Here is a 16,609-nt window from a genome sequence, read left to right on the forward strand (position 1 = left end):
AATATATATGTAAAGCGCTGCGTAAATTGAAAGAGCTATTTAAGTACCTGTAATAAATAAATAAATCAAGTGCTTGCGCATTTATTTAATTGGCAAGAATAATAATTAATTCGAGCCACTGAAATGAAAAAACACTCAAGCGCTAAATGCTCCTAAAGTTTATGAGCTTTTAGACAAGTTTCCCTGCGTTTAGGTGCATTTTTCGTTTTATTCTGCCAACACACTCCTCTCTTGAACGCACAAGTGCTGTTCATGGACACATAGGCCAACAAGGAGGGGAAAAAAAAAAAAGTAAAAAAAAAAACCTGAAAATATGCATTTAATAATTAACTGCGCAAATATAGGAATTTATTCTCTGTGTATATATATATATATATATATATATATATATATATATATATATATATATATATATATATATATATATATATATATATATATATATATATAGATAGAGAGACACACACACACACACACACACTGTATTGGGGGGGGGGGAGTTACAGAATTTTCTAGCAAAGGAACAGTTTATAACACGTGTGTAAAAAAATAAAAAAAAACCACCATGGTAAACAAGCGGCTAAACAAGCATGTTTAGCCACAAGTTTGTGTAATTTAGTGTCAAAGTCAGCATGTTAGAGGATATTCTTGCTTTCTGTGCAGTTATCCATTTAAACCCATCTAAAATACTATGTATTTTCCAATAGACAAATCTCTATACATTATCTCTCAGACTTTACCAAAAGCCTCCCTTATCCAGGTCAATGACTCGCTAGGTTTTCAAAACAGGAGTCAGTGACAACCCAGCTTCTTTAAAAACAGACAATGGCAGCTCCCATATTTCTATGACATTTTTAGACAGAACTGCAGAAAATGAATAGGCCCTAAGAATTGTCTTGCTCTCAACATGATCTATCCTTGAACACTTCAGAAACAGGGGTCCAAATCGTGACACTGGCGAGCCAATGGCTCCTGCTGCTGTCAATCAAGTGCAGTGAAGTGGGGGGCGGGGCCAAGTCCCGCTGTGTGTGTCTATGTGGCATGATAGGTACCGTTTCCTCCTAGCACATTCCAGCTGCTGTGCAATAAGCACAGCTACTAGTGTGAACAAGCCCGAAGAGCAGTGATTGATTACTACAAACACTGAACAGATTATTCTTATGGTAGGAAATAATCACGTAGCAGCGATTAATGCACACATTTGGATCCTTTGTGTTTAATCTCTACTATAGGTTACGGATATATACTCACAACATAGGAAGTCTTATGTTCCATCTGTACAACAATCCATAATGGCTACGAACAAGAAGGCCCCATTCACACCAGTTGGTGCATGTTAGGCTCCTAGGGACAGTGCAATGTGTTTTTACAAGACATTCAATGTTTACTTTTTATTTTTTTACTTTACTGATCAAAAGCGCTATTTCATCCTTATACACCACAACTCATTGTGATGCGATTTAGTCTGTCACAATATGCTGCACAAAAATGCAGCTTGCATTACTTTTTCAGTGCATATCAATAGAGCACACTGGTGTGAATTGGTTTCATCTAAAAAAAATATATATATTTTGAGCTGTATTGGGAATGCATTGAGCAACGCTTTGGGTTCCTAATCAGTGAAAAAACTACATGCTCCTGCAGTAGTCAAACATATGTGAATGAATAGTAAGATGGAGACTTATGCAGGCCATAGATGGGGAGAAAAACGGCAGATTTTCGGCCGATTAACGAACTATCGGTCGGTCTAAAAAACTTACCTGACCACCAATTATTACGAAAATCGGCCGATTAATGAGTAACCTATAACGGGAAATGTCATTTTGTGGCCTTTGTGATCCTTTTTCGGAAAACGATCGTTCGTTTTTGACCATCAATGAGGATAAAGTCGGGCGTTTTTCGAAAATTTTCCAACATCACCGATAATCTGAAAGTCCAAAATACACGAAAAACGGCCGACAAAATCGTCCACTAACGATAAGATAATCGGCCGGTTTTATTTTCGGACGAAAAATCGGCCGTTTTTCTCCCCATCTATGGCCTGCATTATAGAAGGCTGGGCACACACAGGCAACTTTTGCTAGTTTAATAGCTCTTCTAAAATCATCTGCACTTGTCTGATTAATCATCAGCAATCAGCCTGCAATTTCCTGTGATTAATTGCCAGTGATTGCTACAGGTAGTAGTGATCAAACTGCACAAACCTGTAGCATTGTACTACCATAAAAGCAGAGCACCAAGTTCCACATTAAGGGCTGGTCCCCCACTCCCTGTGAGGAATTGACACCTTTGGGGAGCGAGTACCTGATTTTGACAGGTACCTGCTCCCACTTCCGCACCGACCACCTAGGCCAGTGGTCGGCAAGCCGCGGCTCGCGAGCCACATGCGGCTCTTTACACAGTTTAATGCGGCTCTTCCGTGTGCCGGGCGGCCGCCCCAAAAGTCAGGACTCTGCAGCTAGCCCAGCAATGGGCAAACTACGGCCCGGCGGACCTTTTAATCTGGCCCGCGGAGCGTGGCAAACATTGGCTGTCAGGATGTAGGCGGGGCAGCGTGACGAACTCCTCTCCTCTCACAGTCCGCCCTGAAGACCGGAACGGCGCGGGAACACGGCAAGAGGAACGCGCGGAGCAAAGGTAAGTGAATTGACACAATATGGGGAATGAATTACTATAGGGGGGATGAATTACTATAGGGGGGATGTATTTTCAGTTTTAAAAATGTGGCTCTCAAAATAAAATTTCAATCGTGGTTTTGACGAGATTTGGCTCAGTTGAAAAAAAAGGTTGCCCACCACTGACCTAGGCGATTGGAAAGCAGATGTCAAAACCACCCCCCCCCCCCCATAGACTTCTGGGACATGACAGGTCACAGAAGACTACGGGACCATTCACAATGTGCAGCGCTACTCAAAAATGCACAGTGGGCACCCAGCTGTGAAGCAGCAAGCCGCCACAGCCGAGTGCCCACACTTAGGACACCGGCGTGGGGGAGAGAAGATGGCCGATGAACCCAGCTGAGGTGAGCACACTGCTGGATCGAGGGACATATGAGCGGCTGCTTTTTTTTTTTTTTTTTTTTTTTTTTTTAAGTTTTTGTAGCTGCTGACTTATTTTATTCAGATAAGACTGGAGCTCTGTTTTAAGAACTAATCACTAGAACATGCTACAGACCTTTGTTCCCAATATGTAGTGATCACTGGCAAAAAAATCAAGGAGTGAACTGGGTAATGGTCATAAATGGCCCATGTGAGCTTAGTGTTTGTTGAGTAGACCTCAGGTGAAGAGATTTTACCAGAGACGTTAGAAAGTAAATGGCCAGATCCCCCACCAAAAAAACAAAAACACATCAAATAGTTTTTGTACGACCATTTGCGATGCCACTCGGTGGTTATAATACCTACACCGATCAGCCTTAACATTATGACCATCGATCTAATATTGCGCAGGTTGCCCTTTTGGCTACCAAAATAGCCTGGACCCTGGCATCAAGCTGTCAGTAGCAGATTCTCGAAGTTGCGAGGTGGCTTCATGGATCAGACTTTGTTTTCCAGCATCTACCACAGGTTGGATTCGGATCTGGTGAATTTGGAGGCCAAGTCAATGCTTCAAATTCATTGTGTTCCTCAAACCATTCTTGAACCATTTTTGCAGTGTGGCAGGGTGCATTATTCTGCTGAAAGAGGTCACTGCCATCAAGGAATACGGTTTCCAAGAAGGGGTGTACTTGGTCAGCAACAGCCTTTAGGTAGGTGATACATGTCAAATAACATTAATATGAATAGCAGGACCCAAGGTTTCCCAGCAGAACATTGCCTGTTGGCTTTGTCTTCTTCCCATAGTGCATCCTGGTGTCATCTCTTCTCCAGGTAAGCGAGGCATATGCATCCAGCCATCCACATGATATAAAAGACAATGTGCTTCATCAGACCACCCTCCTTCATTGCTCCATGGTCCAGTTCTGATGCTCACATGCCCATGGCATTTTTGACTGTGGACATGGGTCATCATTGGCACTCTGACAGGTCTGTGGTCAGCCCCATTCAGAACAAACTGCAATGCCCTTTTTTTTTTTGCGGTTAACCCATCAACTTCAGGGACATCATGTATTCTTGCAGTCTTATCCCAGCAACTTTCAGATGCCAATTTAACATGATAATCAAGGTTATTCACTTAACCCGTCAGTGGCCACAATGTTATGGCTGATCAGTGTATATGATTATATACAGGTGAAACTCAAAAAATTAGAATATCATGCAAAAGTTCATGTATTTCAGTAATGCAACTTAAAGGTGAAACTAATATATGAGACTCATTACATGCAAAGCAAGATAGTTCAAGCCGTGATTTGTCATAATTGTGATGATTATGGCTTACAACTCATGAAAACCCCAAATCCACAATCTCAGAAAATTAGAATATTGTGAAAAGGTGCAATATTCTCGGCTCAAAGTGTCCCACTCTAATCAGCTAATTAAGCCATAATACCTGCAAATGGTTCCTGAGCCTTTAAATGGTCTCTCAGTCTGGTTCAGTAGGAATCACAATCATGGAAAAGACTGCTGACCTGACAGTTGTGCAGAAAACCATCATTGACACCCTCCATAAGGAGGGAAAGCCTCAAAAGGTAATTGCAAAAGAAGTTGGATGTTCCCAAAGTGCTGTATCAAAGCACATTAATAAAAAGTTATGTGGAAGGGAAAAGTGTGGAAGAGAAAGGTGCACAAGCAGCAGGGATGACCGCAGCCTGGAGAGGATTGTTAGGAAAAGGCCATTCAAAAGTGTTGGGGACTTTCACAAGGAGTGGACTGAGGCTGGAGTCAGTGCATCAACAGCCACCACACACAGACGGATCCTGGACAACAAACAACATCAGAAGCGTCTTACCTGGGCTAAAGAAAAACAGACCTGGTCTGTTGCTCAGTGGTCCAAAGTCCTCTTTTCTGATGAGAGCAACTTTTGCATCTCATTTGGAAACCAAGGACCCAGAGTATGGAGGAAGAATGGAGAGGCCCAAGGATCCAGAGTATGGAGGAAGAATGGAGAGGCACACTGCAAGATGCTTGAAGTCCAGTGTGAAGTTTCCACAGTCTGTGTTGATTTGGGCAGCCTTGTCATCTGCTGGTGTTGGTCCACTGTGCTTCATTAAGTCCAGGATCAACGCAGCCGTCTACCAAGAGATTTTGGAGCACTTCATACTTCCTTCCACACACAAGCTTTATGGGGATTCTGACTTCATTTTCCAGCGGGACTTGGCACCTTCCCACACTGCCAAAAGCACCAAAACCTGGTTCAATGACCATGGGATTACTGTGCTTGATTGGCCAGCAAACTCGCCTGACCTGAACCCCATAGAGAATCTATGGGGCATTGTCAAGAGAAAGATGAGAGACATGAGACCGAACAATGCAGAAGAGCTGAAGGCCGCTATTGAAGCATCCTGGTCTTCCATAACACCTCAGCAGTGCCACAGGCTGATAGCTTCCATGCCACGCCGCATTGAGGCAGTAACTGCTGCAAAAGGGGCCCAAACCAAGTACTTAGTACATATGCATGCTTATACTTTTCAGAGGTCCGATATTGTTCTATGTACAATCCTTGTTTTATTGATTGCATGTAATATTCTAATTTTCTGAGATTGTGGATTTGGGGTTTTCATGAGCTGTAAGCCATAATCATCACAATTGTGACAAATCACAGCTTGAACTATCTTGCTTTGCATATAATGAGTCTATCTCATATTAGTTTCACCTTTTAAGTTGCATTACTGAAATAAATGAACTTTTGCATGATATTCTAATGGGGTGTGTGTACACACCCCAATATGTTTATATGTTTTCATGCTTTGTACCAGGGCTTCACAAAACACAAGTTCAGATGCCATTATTTTCAAATGGCACCTAAAACATGGTGTGGTTTTCCTGTGATTTTTGCATTTTCGCAAATCGCATTTCATGAAGCTTGTAGCCCAAAAGTTGCCTTGTTCCGGGTGCTGACAACACATGCTACGCTAAAAAAAAAAAAAAAAAAAAACTGGCTCCTACCTTTTTTAGCTGGCTCCAAGATTCAAAGTAAATTTGTCAAGCCCCGCTTTACACCATCAAAAGTAAAAATAGTGAATGAAAAAAAAAAAAAAAAAAAGTGAGTGGACTAGCCATTTACATTGCATGTACCCATAAAAATCATGGACCCATGAACTCCCATACATACACTCCTGTATCTCTGGGAGCGACTCCATACAATGCAATGTGTAGTCTGGAACACAGCCAAGGTCTGCTTTTTAGACAGCTCTGTTTCCAGGATTGGGTCTTGCCAGAGTCTGGAATCAAAGACAAATTCTATGAACTGAAAGATGTGCGATGCCTCAGATCGCAGCACTTTGAAGTGCCCGATATCCCCATTTCACATGAGAGATCTGACGCAATCTTTCAGAATTTCATAAAGCCTTCTTCGCTTGACTGCTAGGAAATTGTGACACTTTCATTTTTTTTTACATATTACAAGAATATGTAGATCATAGAGTGCTTGTACAAAAAGATTTCACCACGGGGAGGGGAGAAAAAAAATCATTTCAGGAGATGTGTCCCAGCTGCAGCCTGTTTATAGATAAAATCCCAAGTTCTAAAGCAGGACTGTTGCACACAGAGGGAGGAGGGAGCAGAGCGTATGCAAATTGAATCCAGGAAGTACCAATGCTAGCCAGAAAAACAGGCAGCTTGGCAAAGGGAACTGAATATTCGACTGAGAGCAAAGTCATATGGCTCAACTGACAGTGCAGAGGTTACAGTGCAGGGCAGGCACCGATCAATACAGGTGGCACCGTTTACCCCGAAGGCTGCCTGCTGACATGAGAGGAAGGACTAGACTAATGGACAGAATGCATGTTCATTCAATAGAATGACTGCTCCTTTCTATAAAGAAAAAAAAAAAAAAAAAAAAAAAAAGCGCAAGAATTCCAGCTGACACTTCCACCCAGAAGATTTAAGCATGTTTATACACAGGGTTAGATCTTGGCACAAAAACGCTAGGCTTAGAAAATAACATTTGGCTGCTGCAAATTCTTTGACGTTGTGTAACTTTTGCTTAAAGAAAAAAAAACCCATCAGTGGAAGTGGAAGACGAGGGTTATTTTTTCTATTATACATCACAGATACCTTATCCTCCCTAGCGGTCTGATTATGTCCATATTTCTGTGCTCAAAGCGGTACATTTTTTTGCATGGAAATATGTATTTTTTTTATTGTGGGCCTGTAATTTTTAGGAATAACTCACTGAAATCTGTCCAAAGAGTCTAGTAAACATCCCGGGTACGTTAAAATTTGAAACACGAAATCATAAATTATAATATAATAAATAATCATAAAAAATAATATATTTAATTCAATAATATAATCAAACTAAAAACACTGAAATTTGAAATATAGCGCCAAGTTCGCACATCGCTGAGCAAAGTCGCAAAATCGTTTTCAGTGTCTGATGACGAATTTCCCCACAAATCATTATCACTCAATTCTGCAAGTGGTTCTGATTTACTATCGCTGTTCTCTAGCTGGTCTAAAACCGATTTTGAGCTAAAGGGACACTTTTTGGACGCCATGGACATTTCTCAGTTTCCAGGCAGAAAGAACAGTAAAAATGCAGGCAGGGCACAGGACAAAGCACTCGGGACAACATGTATGTGAAATGGTTTGATACAGTAATGTTTTACTATGTGATTTTGTATTTAGTGAATGTCACTTTTTGTCATTTTCCTGCCAGTTCCGTCCCAGTACGTCCCGACGCTCGCAGGGGATGGAACCCAGATGACAGATGCCGGCATCCGCCGGAAGACATTACAGGGGACACTGCAGAAGGAACATCGCGGGAGCGCAGGACAAGGTAAGTGATCGAGGGATCCCGGAGCAGCGCCACATGGTAAGCCCGAGTGTAGCTCGGGGTTACCGCTTGTGGTACTGAAACTTTACCCCGAGCTACACTCGGGAATACCTCCAGGGAGGTTAAAACTGCAGCAATCTGAATGGAAAAAAAAAATGTCTTTAGATCAGCATCTCTAATGCAGGCCATAGACGGATAGAAAACCGTGCGGTTTTTCAAATGATAAACGAAAAATCAGTCGTTCGTTAAACCAACGTTACCACCAACGATTACAAAAATCGGCCAACCGAGTCATAAAGTTCACCCCCTTTAACAGCCAAAATTTCTGTTCCTTGCAGGTTATGGCTCATGCGCATATTTTTTTCGTTAAAACGATTGTACGATTTGGCCATCATTGCCGCGAAAATCGCCCGTTTTCCACGAATTTTCCAACATGACCGATAACCCAAAAGTGGAAAAAAACTGCGAAAACCGGCCGACAAATTAACCCTCTAACAGTGCAAAAATTGGCCGATTTTCGAACCGTCTATGGCCTGCATAAGTCTTTTTACATCCCTGGAAACCCCAGATAAAAGTCACGGGGGGGGGGTCATTGGGAAGAATATGCTCTTACATTGGTGGGTAGTAGGAAGAATACCCCCCTTACTCTACTTCACATGCAAAAAAGTTTTTCCTGAGCATCAGGCAGAATAATAAACTTAAAGCTGAACTCCGCACAAATTCTTTTTCCCATGCAGTGGGGTTGTGCCCACACTGCATGGGTTAACAGCTCGTTTTTGTCTAGGGAATTGGAGAGTGGAGGTATACTCACCTAATCTTCCAATCATCCCAGAGCAAGACAGCTCCTTCTCTCCCCCCCCCCCCCCCGTGGTCTGGCAGCCTTGTGTGGTGGACTGCTCCTGATGTCAACATGCCCATAACCCAGCTCAGCATGTGAAGACGTCAAAAACAGTCCACTGCTGGACCTGGAAGAGCACAGTTTTCCAGAGGTTTGAAGGATCGGGTGAGTACAGGGTCTGTGTTCACCCCTAGACAAGACGAGTAGTTAAAGTGTTACTAAACCCACAATAGAAAAATTAGTCTGTATATGCAGTAAAGCATGCTTGTTATACTCACTGTGGAACCTAAGGGGTTAATCCTCTGCATTGTATAAAAAGGCTCTTCTCTGTTCCTCCCCTTTTTCTAGCGACCACCTCATTTCCACACTGAACCGTAGGCATGCACATGCTCAGCTTAGTGTGTATTGCTAGAGTTTTTTTTTTTTCTTCTTGGGAGAGTGCATGTGATCAGCACAGGGCCAATCAGCACTGTCCAGACATAGGTCAGGGGTTCTGCATCCTCCTAGAGAAGAAAGAAAACTCCTACAAGCTTTTGCTAGTGCTGGGCTGGACACAGACAGAAGTCACAAGACTGCTCTAACTGCTGATGATTAAAAGGTATTTAGCAGTTTATATTTCCTAAAATAATTGCACTTCCATGTTGTGTGTACTGTGGGAGACAAGATATAGTGGATGCAGGGTCCTGGGTTTAGTAACACTTTAACTCATGCAGTGTGGCCACAGCCCCACTGCATGGGAAGAAAAAAACAATTTGCCCAAAGTTGGGCTTTAATAGGCTGTCTCAAATGAAATCCACAGAGATGCACAAAAAAAAAAAAAAAACGTACGCACTTGGTCACACCTGTTGTATGAACAGAACCTTGGGATGCCACCCTAAGCCATGGTTCACACTGGATCCGATTTTGAAATTGTGTCAGTGTGACTTTAGTTGCGACTTCATGCACAGATGTCAATGCAAGTTGCACCAAAAATCTGCAGTGCAGGAACTACTTTTCAAATTGGTGCGACTCTGACGATGCCAGAGTCGCGCTGATTAGAACGGTTCTATTGCCAATCATATGGTGTGACTTGTCATGCAATTTGACGTCAAATAGCATGACAAGTTGCATCTGTGTGAACCAGGGGATACAGAGAGCTAAAAAGATCATTGGTATCATACAGCTGGTTCAACCAAGTGGCATTAGTCCTGGAACTCAGAAGGTCAATTACGGCACAAGGATCCCACACCAACCTCAGGAGGAACTACAGCATTCCAGAGAACCCTGGTTGAGGCTGGCTGCTCTTTACCATCTCTGTTCTACATGGCATTGGACAATTTGTGGAAGTACAGCAGATGACTAATAACAAGCACAACTAGAAAAGCTACAATTTCTAGGGAAATTGTGTGAAGTGTTCTTGCCTGCTCACACACCTGGGTTCCTATGGCAACTCACTCTACAGCAAGGGCAGAGAAGAGCGGTTAAAACAAACTGCTCCAACTTGCTCACTTCACTGGCGGTTGCCATCTACAAACGGTTGTAGTTTAAATCCTACGCCAAAGAGCTTTATATTGTGAGAATCAGAAGACCCAGACCTACATTTTGATGCATAGTATGTCTCTGAAATATTAAAAATAAAGGCACAGTCGCAGTTTAGAAATTGCCCTTCAAGTTTGAGGTGGCTAGAGTGGAGTTTCAATGATTGTCAATAGGCAGCATGAGTTGCAAACAAATGGTCATATTGTGAAAACTATCAGGACTATAGCTCAGCCGTGGACCTTTTTAGTGGCAGCAGGGATAGCTGAACATTTTGATATAAGATTTGTGTAGGTGGGCTTGAAAATGAGTGATGGCAGTTTAGAAATCATGTTCTGATTTTTCAGCTCACACTCTAGCTTTTGTCAGCTCCCACTCTAGTTTTGAACATTCCGCCATTCATTCCTATGGGACCAATTTCACCACAAAAACGCCGATATTTCGTGAACCATTCGGCAAAACGTTCCACAAAGTAATAGCACACCAATCAGGAACAATCCGCACGTTTCGGTATATTACTGTCTATGTAGTGTAAAAACTGTGGGAGGAGTTAGGGGGGTAAATTTGGCCATAATAATAAGAATATATATGTGAGATAACAGTAAGTGGTCTTGCCATGCAAGAACACTTAATTATACAGTTTAAAAAAAAATCACTAGACAATGCAGATAAAATATATTCAATGAGTACAAGCAGCAGAACACCACTTTACTGTGCATCAACAATAAAAAAGTATCTGAAATATATGCCTATATTGCCAATGGCAACCACATTTTTTTTATCAATGTCATTTGTGATGAGAGCAGGAAGCCAACTAGTTGCCAAGAGTACAGTATAGTACTTCCAGACAGACATGTACAACTACTCTTCAATGGACACACAAAGCCGGCTTGGGAGCGAGCATGCACATGTTCCCCCAGAGCAAGTGACTTGCTATGGGAGCAGTCAGCAGGGGGGAGGAGGCAGGAGCGTCAGCGGGGTACCTGGAAAAAGGAGGATCAGGGCTGCGGTGTGCAAAACCATCACATACAGCGCGTAGGTAGAACATATTTGTTTTTTATTACAATCGCGTTAAAATTTACTTTTGTCACAGTAAGATTGATTATTAAAGATCAGAGGGAATAAAATGCAAAGAGAAAAAGGATGGCCAACATAGAAAGAAATAAACCAAACTAAGTGCTACAAGCCAGTCTAAGGAAATTTCCCTTCACTATCTAGAGTGACAACACAAACCCACAAGAGGAGCACATCAAAGGCAAAGGCCAGCATGGGCTGTGGTCTATATAAACAAGTAGCTGTCATCAGTTTGTGCTGCAATTCTTTCTGTAAAGTCTTGGCACTTGTTCCCATGCATGGTGCCCTCTGAAGAGTGATTTGCACTTGAATCACTTTTTTTAGAAGGCATTTAACAAGTGATGAGAATGTCAGTTTTCAGGCGAGTGGTTGGGGGGAGGTCTGTTAAATTGTGGCTCAAATGCTTTGGTTTTACCACCCCTTAGCCGCTCTTGTGATAGAGGCCTTAGAGCAGTGATTCTGCAATCCTCAAAGCTGGTGGGTTGTCAGAAGGCTGACCAAATGCGGCACGGGTGCTGGATATGCATTACATTCAGAGCCTGTGTACACAGCCTACACACTGAGGAACTTGGAATGAAATGCAAACAAATGGGAATGAATAACAAACCCAATGCCATTGGTAACAAAGTATCTCCAATGTGTAACTCTGCTGGATCTGTATCAAAGTGTCTCACAGCACCCTTCACACTGAATATCCTAACAAACCTGAGACCAGCAAAAATACTGACATCATTGTTAGCCCGAAATGGAAACATTTCTCAATACCTGACAGGTCCTAATGAACTCCATCAACCCTTCTCCAGTGCAAACATAAACCAACATAAAAACTGCTTACTGTACACATCCAAATTATATTCCTGCTGTATTTCCCAAGAGGACTACAATGTTCTGTGTTTTCTGCAACAAAGAGTAGAATTTATCCGACACACTATGCGACTCCATACACACAGCAATACCCGAATACAAGCGTGCCGTCTCAGAAACAACTTTAGGGACCTAGACGACTGGCCACCAACTTGTAACACATGGATCATATCTATAAGTAGGGGTGAAGGTGGGGTGGAGAGATACGTTGAATCGTTTTCTCATTGAAAATGGTACAAACTTATCAATAGTGGAAGAAACTGATCAGAACATGCCCTGTGTATGGCAAGCATGGAACGTCATCCCATCAGCAAGATCCTGCCAGGAGCCGCAGCAACAAACTCCATCCAGGACCCTCATATGGAACACCCCATAATGACATTATCTGCTCTACAATACTAAAAGGATTGCTACACCACGCTACAAACACGGAACTAGGCTTCTCACAGTATCCTCAACCTAACTTTACTGTCTATGATATCTCATGTCACCCCATGACCTCATGTACCCCAATATTACCCCGCTGACCCTCAACATGACATTGCTGTCCCATACACCTCCATAGTAGCCAACCATCGACATGGTACTGCTTTGGTATTCCTCTAAATATAAAACTTCACTGCTCCTCAACATGAGGCTGCCGGCCTATTCACCTTCGTATTACCCAGTGGTCCATTCATATGATGCAGCTACCCCAAAAGCCTCAATGTTACCCCTCCATCCCTCAATAGGAGACTGCTGGCACAACCCTTTTATCCTTACCTTCCATTACCCCTTGGTAGAATGGTGCTACCCCATACCCTCAATATTACATCACCACCCAGGGCTCATACCCCTCCCATACCCCCCATACTACATCTGTCCCGTATTCCTCTATACTACATCTGCCCCGTACTCCTCTATACTACCCCTAACTATACTACATCTGCCCCGTACTCCTCTATACTACAACTGTCCCGTACTCCTCTATACTACATCTGTCCCATATTCCTCTATACTACATCTGCCCTGTACTCCTCTATCCTACCCCTAACTATACTACATCTGTCCCGTACTCCTCTACACTACCCCTAACTATACTACATCTGTCCTGGACTCCTCTTTACTACCCCTAACTATACTACATCTGTCCCGAACTCCTCTATACTACCCCTAACTATACATCTGTCCCGTACTCCTCTATACTACCCCTAACTATACTACATCTGTCCCGTACTCCTCTATTCTGCATCTGTCCCGTACTCCTCTATACTACCCCTACCTATACTACATCTGTCCCGTAATCCTCTATACTACCCCTAACTATACTGCATCTGTCCCGAACTCCTCTATACTACCCCTAACTATTCTGCATCTGTCCCGTACTCCTCTATTCTACATCTGTGCTGTACTCCTCTTTACTACCCCTACCTATACTACATCTATCCCGTACTCCTCTATACTACCCCTAACTATTCTACATCTGTCCCGTACTCCTCTATACTACCCCTAACTATACTGCATCTGTCCCGTACTCCTCTATTCTGCATCTGTCCCGCACTCCTCTATACTACCACTAACTATACTACATCTGTCCCGTACTCCTCTATTCTGCATCTGTCCCGTACTCCTCTATACTACCCCTACCTATACTACATCTGTCCCGTAATCCTCTATACTACCCCTAACTATACTGCATCTGTCCCGAACTCCTCTATACTACCCCTAACTATTCTGCATCTGTCCCGTACTCCTCTATTCTACATCTGTGCTGTACTCCTCTTTACTACCCCTACCTATACTACATCTATCCCGTACTCCTCTATACTACCCCTAACTATTCTGCATCTGTCCCGTACTCCTCTATTCTACATCTGTGCTGTACTCCTCTTTACTACCCCTACCTATACTACATCTGTCCCGTACTCCTCTATACTACCCCTACCTATACTACATCTGTCCCGTACTCCTCTATACTACCCCTAACTATACTGCATCTGTCCCGTACTCCTCTATTCTACATCTGTCCCGTACTCCTCTATACTACCCCTAACTATACTGCATCTGTCCCGTACTCCTCTATTCTACATCTGTCCCGTACTCCTCTATTCTACCCCTAACTATACTGCATCTGTCCCGTACTCCTCTATTCTACATCTGTCCCGTACTCCTCTATTCTACATCTGTCCCGTACTCCTCTATTCTACATCTGTCCCGTACTCCTCTATTCTACATCTGTCCCGTACTCCTCTATTCTACATCTGTCCCGTACTCCTCTATTCTACATCTGTCCCGTACTCCTCTATTCTACATCTGTCCCGTACTCCTCTATTCTACATCTGTCCCGTACTCCTCTATTCTACATCTGTCCCGTACTCCTCTATTCTACATCTGTCCCGTACTCCTCTATTCTACATCTGTCCCGTACTCCTCTATTCTACATCTGTCCCGTACTCCTCTATTCTACATCTGTCCCGTACTCCTCTATTCTACATCTGTCCCGTACTCCTCTATTCTACATCTGTCCCGTACTCCTCTATACTACCCCTAACTATTCTACATCTGTCCCGTACTCCTCTATACTACCCCTAACTATTCTGCATCTGTCCCGTACTCCTCTATGCTACCCCTAACTATTCTACATCTGCCCCGTACTCCTCTATACTACCCCTAACTATTCTACATCTGCCCCGTACTCCTCTATACTACCCCTAACTATTCTACATCTGCCCCGTACTCCTCTATACTACCCCTAACTATTCTACATCTGCCCCGTACTCCTCTATACTACCCCTATGTGTGTCGGTCACTCTACTATATACACAGATTTCGGTTGCTCTCAGCACAGCTCCTCTTCCACAGGGTAAACATTGATTTTAGCAGCTGACAATCACCTCCCCCCCCCCCATGACCCCCGCTGCCCCCACAAGCCCTGACTGGTGATCCCGGTGTCTGCGGCGGGCCATACGCTGTGTGTAGATGGATCAGTCCATGCACGGAGATGTGACACCAACCCACCGTGATCATCACTCAGAGGAGTTCAGCAAACTTGTCCCAGATCAGTGCAATGTACAGCACAGAGCACACAGCTCCCCCTCCATAGAGCAGAACACAGACTACATATACAGGCCCATTACACAATCACTGCCTCAGTGTCAACACAGAAAAAAAGTGTAGAAAAGTGTGAAATGTACAAGCAGACTACAACCCCCCACCCCGTGTGAAGAGTGTGCCACCAATCAATGGGCTGCTTTCCATGGCAACCAATCAGGACACTTGCTTCATTTCAATCCTGCGCAGCAGAAGTGAGAACTGGAAGCTGATTGGTTGCTATGGGTAACCAGCAATGTAGTGCGGGGAACCCTTCTCCTGCAGGGTGAGGGGACAGGCCGCCTGAAGTGGACAAAGTTTGGAAGGTGAGAGCGGCGGAGCGCCAGTCACAGCGACTCCTTCACAGAGGCAGCCGGACACCGCGGGAGAAGTCTCGGGAAAAGTGCCCGTCCAGCCGCCCCCCCTGGCCGCTCACTGACATGTACCTCAGCCGCAGCTCCGGGGTCCCGAGCACTGAAGTCCGGACGAATCAGCACATATCCGGCGGCGCGCAGCCCAGAGAAGCCGAGACACAGCAACCGCTCAGTCACTCCCGACTCTCACTGTCCCAGAGCTCGGAGCCGCGCATAGCTGAGGGAAGGAGGGGGGGTGGACGCGTCCATTAGTAAACATCACTAGAGATCGGGGAGGAACCTAACACAACTACAGAAGCGTTCATGGGCCGCCCAACCCCCTGCTCACAGCCTCTCCCCGGCCCGCTGTCCAATGGCTCCGCCTGCTCCCTTTCCGTACGAAACACGCCCCCCTTGCCAACTGAGAACGGCACGGAGAAGGGCACGCCTTCGAGGATCCTGATTGGATCACATTGAATAATTAGCACGCCCCCTTGCTTGACATAAACCACGCCCACGTGCAGGCGGTTCTTCCCTTGTCCAGGAGACCCCGCCCACACGAGAGCAGGAATATCTTCGAAGTTTTTCTGCAGTGACAGAAGAGGGGGGGATGGGGGTGTGTGGTAGATATGCACTGATCAGCCATAACATTATGACCCCTGACAGGTAAAGTGAAGAGCAGTGATGACAATGACACCTGTAGGTTGGTGGAATATATTATTATACAGGATTTATATCTCACCAACAGTGTACTCAGTGCTTTACAATATAACGGGGGCAGGGGCGTCCCTAGGCAGGTGCGGGGGGTGCGCGCCGCACGAGGTGACACCTACCGCATGGGGTGACACCGGACCCGCTCCACGAAAAGGTAAATTGTAAAGCAAGCCGACGATCCCCGCAGGATGTATCGGATTGGGGAGCATAATGGATCAGACTCCGATCCATTATACTCAATCCGCAGATCCGATCCATCCTGCGGGGATCGTCGGCATGCAACCTATACACGGTGACACCGGACCCA

General features: G+C 44.3%; 1 protein-coding gene across 2 annotated transcripts in view; it reads right to left on the bottom strand.

Moving 5' to 3' along the window:
* Positions 1-15,880, bottom strand: part of RAF1 (Raf-1 proto-oncogene, serine/threonine kinase) — a 179,303-nt gene extending 163,423 nt beyond the window's left edge. For both annotated transcript variants that reach the window (XM_089678716.1, XM_089678715.1), the window contains exon 1: positions 15,682-15,880. The gene's annotated coding sequence lies outside the window, so the exon portion shown is untranslated. The remainder of the gene's footprint in view (positions 1-15,681) is intronic.
* Positions 15,881-16,609: the final 729 nt, after the last annotated feature.

The sequence above is a fragment of the Staurois parvus genome, unplaced genomic scaffold (genome assembly GCF_062004578.1).
Source record: "Staurois parvus isolate SC_StPar_1 unplaced genomic scaffold, SC_StPar_1.0 ptg000209l, whole genome shotgun sequence".
NCBI classification, from domain to species: Eukaryota; Metazoa; Chordata; class Amphibia; order Anura; family Ranidae; genus Staurois; species Staurois parvus.